At 40.9% G+C, this 10,430-nt stretch overlaps 2 non-coding genes and 1 pseudogene across 2 annotated transcripts; all 3 read right to left on the bottom strand.

Annotated features, from left to right (window-relative positions):
* Nucleotides 1-2,916: 2,916 nt before the first annotated feature.
* On the bottom strand, nucleotides 2,917-2,988 carry trnaq-uug (transfer RNA glutamine (anticodon UUG)). Its single transcript has one exon. It is a non-coding gene; the product is annotated as a tRNA-Gln (tRNA).
* Nucleotides 2,989-4,421: 1,433 nt separating this feature from the next.
* Nucleotides 4,422-4,493, bottom strand: trnaq-uug (transfer RNA glutamine (anticodon UUG)). The gene has a single exon. It is a non-coding gene; the product is annotated as a tRNA-Gln (tRNA).
* A 3,148-nt stretch (nucleotides 4,494-7,641) lies between these two features.
* LOC148833926 (immunoglobulin heavy variable 3-11 pseudogene) lies at nucleotides 7,642-9,193 on the bottom strand (annotated as a pseudogene).
* Between the last annotated feature and the right edge of the window lie 1,237 nt (nucleotides 9,194-10,430).

The raw sequence follows: 10,430 nt of genomic DNA, 5'->3' as shown, positions 1-10,430 counted from the left end.
GAACCCAGGGTCCCTGTACTGCGAAGGAGCAATGCAAATTTCTGTACCACTGTAACTCCGCATCATTAATGTAACACATCATAAACTGAATTGCTTATAGGAGAACCTGGATTTGTTTTTTTAGTTCATAATGAGAAACTGGACTTTATATGATCATGTGATGTGTTACAATCTCTAGGTGAAGAGCTTTCAAGAGGAAGTGACCTCCCGTGCTGTATTGTGTCTACAGACAATTACTACAACTGCTTCTGGTGTGTCGGAAACATGAAATTTTTAGAGAGATCACTGGGAATATAGATGACTAGAATTCACAAACTACTGTGTTCCCCCAAAAGATAAAGTGAGAATTCGGGTGTGTATTGTAAAAATCGTGGCTCCATGTTGGCATATTGTATTTTTTATAAAAAGGCACGAGCTATATTTTTTTGACATCTTCGAATAGTTGAAAAACTTATTAAAAGTACCTTTGAATCTTGAGAGTAACATTTAATAAAAGGCATTACCTATTGGAGAACATGGAGTTTGCAATAGGTTATAACCAGAAACTGGACTCTGCACGATCACAGAATGTGTTGCAATGTTACTGCTGCATGCCTCCAATTTCTCTCACAGCACATCCCAGCTGAAAGCTGATTAATGGATCAACCTATTTTTTTATTTAACGTTTTATTTAATTCATGAGCATGTCACAAGATAAATGATAAACATTGATTGTGCTGAGAATGACTTATTCTATGGGTATCTGCAAACATCTATTTGCACTGCTTTTGGTTTGATATAGTTTGCTAATAGATTTGCTCAGTAGTTAAAAGAATACCAGTATCTGTAGTTTACATGAGCACAAACTGGATTGAAATGTAACAGTGTAAATCTTCACCACATTATCATGCAGCTCCCCCTAGTGGCTACTGTGCGTTAGCGTTTTCACTGAATTGTAGCAAAGCGTTGTCGTCTTCATTGTACCAATAAACACAGTCCAGAATACTGGCTCCAGCAGAGTTTGAGAAGCTGTTGCTTTTAATTGGTGAAATGCATAATGGAAATAAAGACAAAATTCTCTATTGATAATGCAGTCCTTACGATTGCAGGAGAAATATGGATTCCGCTGAGTAACACAGACTACAGTACCTAAGTGATTTTATTTGATGTCATGTAGCTGCTACGTATTCTCCTTCAGTGTATTTAGACAGTTATTGTACAGGCAGTGAAGGGCACCTTCCCTTCACGTTCCTACACAGCTGTGTCGTCAGACTGTAGTCTGTTCATCTGCAGGCAGACTGAGCTGCCAGACTTGGACACTGTGAACCGGCCTTTGAAGGAGTCTACGTTTGTGTCTGCATTTCTGCCAGCCACTCCAGTCCCTTTCCAAGGGGCTGACGAATCCAGCCCCTTGCATAGCTGCATAGGGAATATACACTGACTGCACAGGACAGCCACAGGCTCTGTCCTGGCTTTCTGATCTCCGAGCTGGACTGGGTGTCACGATTGTAATCCCTCCTCTTAAAGGTGCTCTGTCTCATTCACATTTTTGCTGATTCCGTGAACCTGCCCTCAATCCTGTCCCTCCTTATTTAAGGCGGGCACTCTCACTACTCCGGGCTCTGCATTGGAAGACGGACGCCTGGAGGCCCGCCTACCATCAAGTTGAGAGCATAGACCTCCTATAGGCATCCTGACCCAGCTGAGTCTGGGGCTCGGAGCGCCTGGCCCCATCATCCTGTTTTTATTTCCCTATCCCTGTACCGGATCCCGTTCCGGTTTTAAACTTTGTCTTGTCTTGTCTTCTCGCGGATGGATCACTCGGATTAGGACCCTGGACTTCGCCCCGGATTTTCTCCTAGACTCCTTGGACTTGTTCGCCATGGCCACGCCCCCCCGAGCACCATTTCGCTATCGTCACACCCCCTTGTTTGTCAACCTGCCCTGACCCTCGTCATCACCCCCCCGTTGTCCTACTCCACTCACTTCCGGATTATACCGTCTGGATAGGGTCCTGAACTATGCATCGTTACACTGGGTCAAGACCACATCACAACTGGCATCTGCAAAACCAGGAAACACAAAACACACAACTTAAACAAAGCCAACAGGAAACACTCACACTGCACAAACATCAAGACCAGTAGCACTCCTGCTGAGAGACTCATGTTTGGCTCAGGACTGTGACTCTGAACCCTGTACAGACAGAGCAGGTTTCCTCAGGGAGCCCCTGTTTATCTGTGTTTAATCAGTCTCTGCCTCTCGCTTTGCATGAGGGATTTGCAAGTTTGAGAGACAGGAAGCTCAGCTCTTTTCTCATTCATAAAATACAGTAATTCAGAGCTCTAGCAGCATGAGCTGTAATGTCTTTCAAAGATGAACAGTATAAGTGTGAATATACAGTATGTACATGTCTGAATGCATGCAGTATGTCTGAAAATCTTCTCCTTCACAAATTTACTAGGATCATAATTCTAACATTTATTTTTTGTATGTAATTTCTGTATACTGGATAAATCAGGTAATAAATTTAAGTCATGATTTAATATTCCACATTTATAACAGATATTAATATCATCAGTCAATATCTCCGCATTTATGCAAAATAATAATGATTCCAAACATTGTAATTCCTAATGTAACCTACTGTGTATTGTAGTTTAAACAGTATGCAATCCTATCCGTTTTGAGAGCGCTTGATTCAAACTATTCGAAAGGCAGATTGCGCGGATCTGAAGAGAAAAGACTCTCTTTCTTAAGTGTAAAGTTTTGTAATCACTTGCTTTGTGCGGACTGAGAGTTGAGCTCAATGCCATTTTTTTGTTTCGCCATTAAAGCAATTGCATTCTGCGTGTAAACTGCGTAAAATCTTCATAGGTGATTGGCATTGGACTCAAAAGGGAAATTCTTGCAGACAGAGCGTTAACAAGAATGGAAAGGTTCCACCAAGACTTGAACTCAGATCGCTGGATTCAAAGTCCAGAGTGCTGACCATTACACCATAGAACCCCTGAGAGCCCTTGACTGACCTGCGGCCTGATAAACGTCTGCGCTGAAGACTAGCTTGTTTCAAGAAGCTCAGGCGGAAACCTGCACGTTTTACGACACTGGTCATTGCTGCTCCAATCACCACACTATCTGGTCAGCCTGCACGGCCTCATGCACTGTGATGCCTTCCAAAATAAACCATTCAGCATTGGACGATAACTAGACCAATCTATGCCCTTTCATACGGTAACTAGGAAAAGCGTTTCCCACAACTGCCTTTCAAACATCCCAGAAATCATGATGACAATCCATGTATGTGTGTAGTTCTACTGAGCACCCAGAATACAAGGAACACGCACTGGACAAAGAAGTGCAGCAATTCATTTTACCAGCACTTCCCCCGTGGACAAAAGCAGCTTAGTATTGAACTAGCTGGAGACACTCATCAGCGTTTAGTGGTCAAACTGTTAACTGTTAACTTGGCATTTAACAAGCAGAAAAACAAATGACTTTTGCCATCCTGATTGGCAGCAGGTCGCTGTATTTTGTCACTTTTATCACCATCTCGTTTGCTTATATTGAATCTTTTTTTTTTCTTATTTCATTGTGATAACTAGGGAGTTACGTGCAGTCAGAGGACTGAAATCAGACCGATTTCCAGGGCTGGATGTTTGCTCATATAAGAACTGCCTTTCTTGCCGGTTTTGTGACACCAGCGGAATGGATCGTTTCCGTTTTGAGAGCGCTTGATATGAACTATTCAAAAGGCAGATTGCGCGGATCTGAAGGTTTAATTCCCTTTGAGATTTAAACCACTTTGCCACATATCATCACGTTGAAGAGTGCAAAATGGCACGCAAATGTGAATATATGGAAGCATTTTTAAGCCGTTAAAAACCATGTTGAACTCTTTCAAACTCTTTATTCACGAAGCGTAGGGGTGGAGAAAGAGGCACAAGGCTCGTTAGTCTAGGGGTATGATCCTCGCTTCGGGTGTAAGAGGACTTGGGTTTAAATCCCGGATGAGCCTGCTTTTCTACTCTTACTCGTGCGTAGTGCGTAAAAGACCGCTCAGTTGAGAGAGGGATTATAATTTGTGTGCTGCCCCCACAAGAAGAAGCGCCCTCCCTCGTCACCGTTCTCGTGATTCAAGACGCCGGTCTCCTGCAGTCGTTCGCTCAGCGGAAGATTGGCTTGGGTTGAAGTGACCATGACAGTTGGAAAGAGATTCATTCAAGACCTCTTGCAACTAGCAGGCAAAGAAAAGACTCTCTTAAGTGTAAAGTTTTGTAATCACTTGCTTTGTGCGGCATGAGAGTTGAGCTCAATGCCATTTTTTGCTTCACCGTTAAAGCAATTGCATTCTGCGTGTAAACTGCGTAAAATCTTCATAGGTGATTGGTATTGGACTTAAGAGAGAAACGCCCGTAGACAGAACGTTAACGAGAAAGGAAAGGTTCCACCGAGACTTGAACTCAGATCGCTGGATTCAAAGTCCAGAGTGCTGACCATTACACCATGGAACCCCTAAGAGCCTTTGGCTGACCTGAGGCCTGAGAAACGCCTGTGCTAAAGACTAGCTTGTTTCAAGAAGCTCAGACGGAAACCTGCACATTTTACGACACTGGTCATTGCTGCTCCAATCACCACACTATCTGGTCAGCCTGCCCCACCTCAGGCACTGTGATGCCTTCCAAAATAAACCCATGCAGCATTGGACTCAACTAGACCAATCTATGCCCTTTCATACGATAACTAGGAAAAGCGTTTCCCACAACTGCCTTTCAAACATCCCAGAAATCATGATGACAATATATTCACAATATATGACATGGATAGACTCCCCTGGCCTTCTAACATGAGAGTTGGTCAGCATGAGAAGAATGTCAGAGTGGACACTTGGGAAGAGATAAAATAGAGCTAATACCTCAATTGTTTCTAGAGTAACTATATTTAAAAAGACCTATATCTCTTGGCCCTAAGATTAATGAAATGCTCACCTGTACACAATGCATTGTCACCTGTCAATACTGACACAAAGAAAGAAGACCTGCAGCCAGTGCCACTCTTGTGATCAGGGCAGCAGCAGAGGGTTAAATAATAGAAGACAAAGGCAGATTTGCATGAACCTACAGGGGGTCACATTTAAATAGCCCTGTCCTCTGGCAGAATAAACTATCATCAGTCCATCAGATGGAACATCGTAGTTACAGCTGTTCATTTTCATTCTGAAACTGTAACTAACTTAATTATAAACCACTTAACATTAGAGTAACTATGTTTAAACATGTTACGACCCCAGGTGTCTAGGGGTAAAGGGGTGTAACATTTAGGATAATTTTTTTTGGAAGCGGGTGGGTTCTAGTGAGGGAATAGGAAGCATGATAACAAAAGTGGGTGCAACAGATGATTTTAGGGTGAATAAGTGACAGGTATGAAATAAGACAATAACACACAGGGGTAAGGAACTAGAATGGTGCCAGAGAAAACAAAATAAACAAAATGGAGCTGGCTAGGAAAGTGAGGGAAAGCTAACCTGAGTGCAAAAGAAAACCCGAAACACACGGTCTTCGGTGTCTTTAACACCCTAGCTAACCTGCACTTACTACCCAAAACCATACAAGACAAACGGCACTCACTCGTACTAAACTAGTTTTACTAATACAAAATCAACTAAGTGTGTAGAATGTACCCAACAACCTAAACTAACCTTATACACAACATTGCACACAAAAACACTAGTGAACTAGGAATACAAATAAGGGAAAACAAGAGTAATCAACAGAAACAGGGTACAAAAGAATGCAAAGGTTGAACATATAACACGTTAGTGCAAGGTAATGGTTAAACAAGGATAAACACACAAACGAAAGTACAAGGAGACAAACAGAAACCAACAAAGCCAACAAACCAACAAAGCCGAAGCAAAAGCGAAGCAATAACCAAAACCAAGCGGGATTGAAGTCAAACAAAAGGCCTTTCCTTCCTGAAAACCTCCATGTTATATATTAAATAAGATGCAGTCTGGTTGGCTGAGAGGCTGATTGATGGTGATTTCACAAGGAACAGTGGTGTAATGGTGGGCCAATGGGGGAGGGAGAACAATCAAAGGTCAGCAGTGTGGAACATAACAAAAAACACACACAGACCACACACTGGGACGTAACAATCCACAAGAAATACATCTACTCCGATCAAGGCTTTGTTTACTTCCAAAAACAGGGCAAGAGTCCAAGGCCAGGCGATCCATCCGAGACAGACGATTAAAATCCAGAATCGGGTCGGGACCGGCAGGGGGCACGGGAACAGGGAACAGGAAACAGAAAGTAAAACTTCCAGGTCCCGGGCTCACATGATGCGGGTACCAATGCAGAGCCAGGATTAGCGGCTTTTAAGGGGGAACTGAAAAGGGGCTGGAACAGGGAACAGGTGCGGGAGATGAAACAAACAAGGAAGGGCTGGAGCGTCCTTAAGAGGAGGAGTTTGTGATCGTGACAGAAACGTCTAAGTACAATAACAGCCATATACTGTAGCTCTCACTTTGTATTTTTAATGAACTACAGAATAAGGATTACAGTAGATTAAAACAATAGAACATGGTAATTTGCCACAGGTTGGTGGACGATATGTCCTAAATAAGAAATTGTTTTCTTTTAAAGAAATTATGTTTTCCAGCTTTCTGAAAGTTGGAATTTATTAACATTTCACATCAGAACAAATATGAGTTCAACAGCGAGTGAGTATGAAAGTGTACATGCCCGAATCATGCTACACTGTAGGTGTTATCTGGTATTGATTTTCCAGTGTAAATTTACTTGACAAATATTCCAGGATCTGTAAAGAGACTTTTTAACATAGCAGAGACAAACATCGTTCTGGTGAGTGTTACAGAAATGTGTAGTGATATCACTGGAAGGGAGGGTTTTATGTCATGCATAAATTATGCCGTTTGAGTCCGTGAAAAGTTTCTGATGATTTAAGTAGGGTGTCAGTGTATTTAAATCCAAAGTCAATGACATCTTGTGGAGTTCAAAATGTTCATGTTTTCTACTGATTGTGGCCTTTAAAAATGTTCTGTAATTTTACTTCTGTAGCAAATATGGGTTTATAATATTCTTCACTGCAATTATACTGATATCGATTTTTAATGTTCTGTATTATGATTTTAATTAAGTAGTGACATTGGTCCATAATATACATATGTGTTTGCAGTCCTATTGTCCTGTGAGTTTTTTTTCATGGTGATATTAGTTAATAATAATGTGTAAGTGATCAGGTTGGAGCTTGAAAACTGTACATTCTCTTGAGTTCTGGACCCATGTGACAGACTTAATAAACCACGATAACACACATTTCACACTTACATGTTCTAGAGATCTAGGTGATAACCAAAGAACTTTGGAATTTCTTGTCTTTGTAACTTAATTAGCTACTGTTCCCTTGTATATAGTTTGAGGTAATGTGTATCTTTTTGAATTTGTTACAGTCTGTTTCATCCTATAAATGATTAAAAAAAAACATTGTTTGTTTTATATTTTATTATTGTTTTATAGTATATATTGTATAAGATTATCCGTGAATCACATGTGAATATTCTGAGTTTCTCACATTATTCTCTTCCAGCAGAAGTGAGGGTGGAAGAAGCAGAGGGTTTTTGTCAGGGTGTGCCACAGGCTATACTAACTGTGTGCTGTTAGCACAGTAATACACAGCAGTGTCTTCACTCCTCAGACTGTTCATCTGTAGTTTGGTCACACTGCTGGAACTGTCAATGGACACACTGAATCTGCCTTTGATGGCATCATTGTAGTTGGTGTAAGCATTGTCTCCTCTGATAATTGTCAGCCACTCCAATCCCTTTCCAGGGGGCTGTCGAATCCAGTTCAAGTAGTAGCTGCTGCTGAAAGTGAATCCCAACACCTTGCAGGACAGTGTCAAGGACTCTCCGGGCCTCTTGAGCTCTGATCCGGTCTGGGTCAGCACTACCTCACACCGGACTCCTGAAATAGAAGGTGAATAGGTGCAAAATTGAAGCAGATTAAGAAAACTAAACTTATTTGAAATCAGAATTGAAATCCAGACTTATGTACCTGATAAAAGAAACAGCAATGCTAGAGGTGTGTGTGAAACAAGCATCATTAGAGCCTGTGCACAATATGTAACCAAATAGACAAAGCAAAGGTTGTGCACCTCCTCGTCTCTGATTTCTGAAGGTCTTATAGGCAAGGAATTTATAGGTCTTATAGGGGTGGAATTTGCATGAAATTCATTTTAGGAACTAATATTCAAATTTCCTCCCAGTGAGGGTTTCAAAAGTTCTCTGTCACTTCAGAGAAGAGCTCTCCCCATAGGGAAAAAAACAAAAACCCTGTGGCAGAAATTAATCTGTTTTTTTGCATTTTGAGGAAATTATTTTCATACATATTTTTTCATGAAATTCTGAAGAGCAGATAAGAGCACATTTCTTAGAAATGTGAGAAGTAAATATTAGTTTGGGACATAGTACTTTTAATTTTTTTTTGTTTGTATTTATTGAATTCTGGAATACAAGTACACATTGTTAATATGTAAACAATGACTAATGTGCTGTTTTTTTTATTTACATATATATATATATCGCTTTTAAAGTCTCTAGATTTTCTTTTCAGAATGACTGAATGAGACATACCCATCACATACGAATCAGAAGAGATTAGTATCTCACAAGTACTGTATATTTATAAGTGACCAGATACCTCTACCATACCTCGTATGTTTTTTTAATTTTAAACTAGCAGTGCTTGTTCCACCCTTAGCTTAAATAAAAATCTGCTATGCTTTTCTAAAAACAAAATGTCACTTGTTACAATGTAACTGCATGCCTGCAAATTCTCTAACCGCGCACTGCAGTGGATAATGGGTTAGTGGATGAAATATAGATTTGTAATTTGTGACCTTGTCACAAGATAAATGTGAATTTTTAGGTTCAGGCACTAAACTGAAACTGTGCCTGAAGCAGTCATTTTCTGGGCATCTGAAAAGATGTATTTGGATTGCTGTGTTGACATGATTTACAATAAAAGACAAGTTATTGTCTATGACATAAGACAGAGGACTCGCAAAATCTAGAGATTGCACATGCTTTGTTACAATGTAGAATTTGGTTAAAACAGTATCTCACAGCGCACTCCAGTGGACAATGTGCAGTGTGCAGTTTTCGCCCACCCCAGTTGCATGCAGCTGTCATCGTACCAGTAAGTACAGCCAAGAAGACTGGCTCTAGCAAAATTTGAGTGACTTGTTATTTTTGTGTAATGAAATGTACAATGGAAATAAAGGCAAATTTTTAATAACAAACCAGCCCTTAATACTGCAGGAGAAATAATGATTTAATTGAGTAAAAGAGACTCTCGTACCTCACTAAGGGATTTTATTAATGTCATATCACTGCAGCAGTTACTCAACATTGCGTTCGGACAGTTATTGTACAGGCAGTGTCATCACTGTGGTCCTCGGGCACAGTAATACACAGCTGTGTCGTCAGACTGCAGGCTGTTCATCTGCAGGTAGACTGAGCTGCCAGACTTGGAGATTGTGAACCGGCCCTTGATGGAGTCTGCGTATCTTGTGTCAGCATCATAGTAAATGAGTGCTAGCCACTCCAGTCCCTTTCCAGGGGGCTGACGAATCCAGCCTGTTGCATAGCTGCTATCCGTCAGGGAATACAGTATCCACTGACTGCACAGGACAGCCGCAGGCCCTGTACTGGCTTTCCAATCTCCGAGCTGGACTGGGTCAAGACCACATCGCCACTGGCATCTGAAAAACCAGGAAAAACATATTCAATGTCTTACAAGACATCAGAGTCACAACATATAGTGAAGACCTAAACAAAGCCAACAGGAAACACTCACACTGCACAAACATCAAGACCAGTAGTACTCCTGCTGAGAGACTCATGTTTGGCCTCAGGACTGTGACTGTGAACCCTGGACAGACAGTGCAGGTTTCCTCAGGGAGCCCCTGTTCATCTGTGTTTAATCAGTCTCTGCTTCTCACTTTGCATGAGGGATTGGCATGAAGTTTGAGAGACAGGAGCTCAGCTCCTTACATAAAATAATTCAGATCTACAACAACATGAGCTATGATATCTGATTTTGATGTATGAGTGTGCATATACAGTATATATAGTATGCACATGTATGAGTGGAAGTATATGTATAAGATCTCCCTCTGGAGAAATTTTACTGTAACTTTTTTTTAACATTTGATTTGCACATTACAATGTCTGTCAGATATTTTGCCAGTACCATGGCTGATTCCATAAATTTAAAAATATTGTCAAGAAGGAACACGTTTAGATGGTGTGCCTTAAAATGCAATTTAAGATACACTGAATTGTTTGCATGGGTCATTGCAGTACATTTGATGTTTTTCAGGCAGGGTCAAAGATGTGATTCTGTATTGTTACAAGTGAGATTCAG

The sequence above is a fragment of the Atractosteus spatula genome, chromosome 5 (genome assembly GCF_055471065.1).
Source record: "Atractosteus spatula isolate fAtrSpa1 chromosome 5, fAtrSpa1.hap1, whole genome shotgun sequence".
Taxonomy (NCBI): Eukaryota; Metazoa; Chordata; class Actinopteri; order Semionotiformes; family Lepisosteidae; genus Atractosteus; species Atractosteus spatula.
This window is presented reverse-complemented; position numbering and strand designations above follow the sequence as displayed.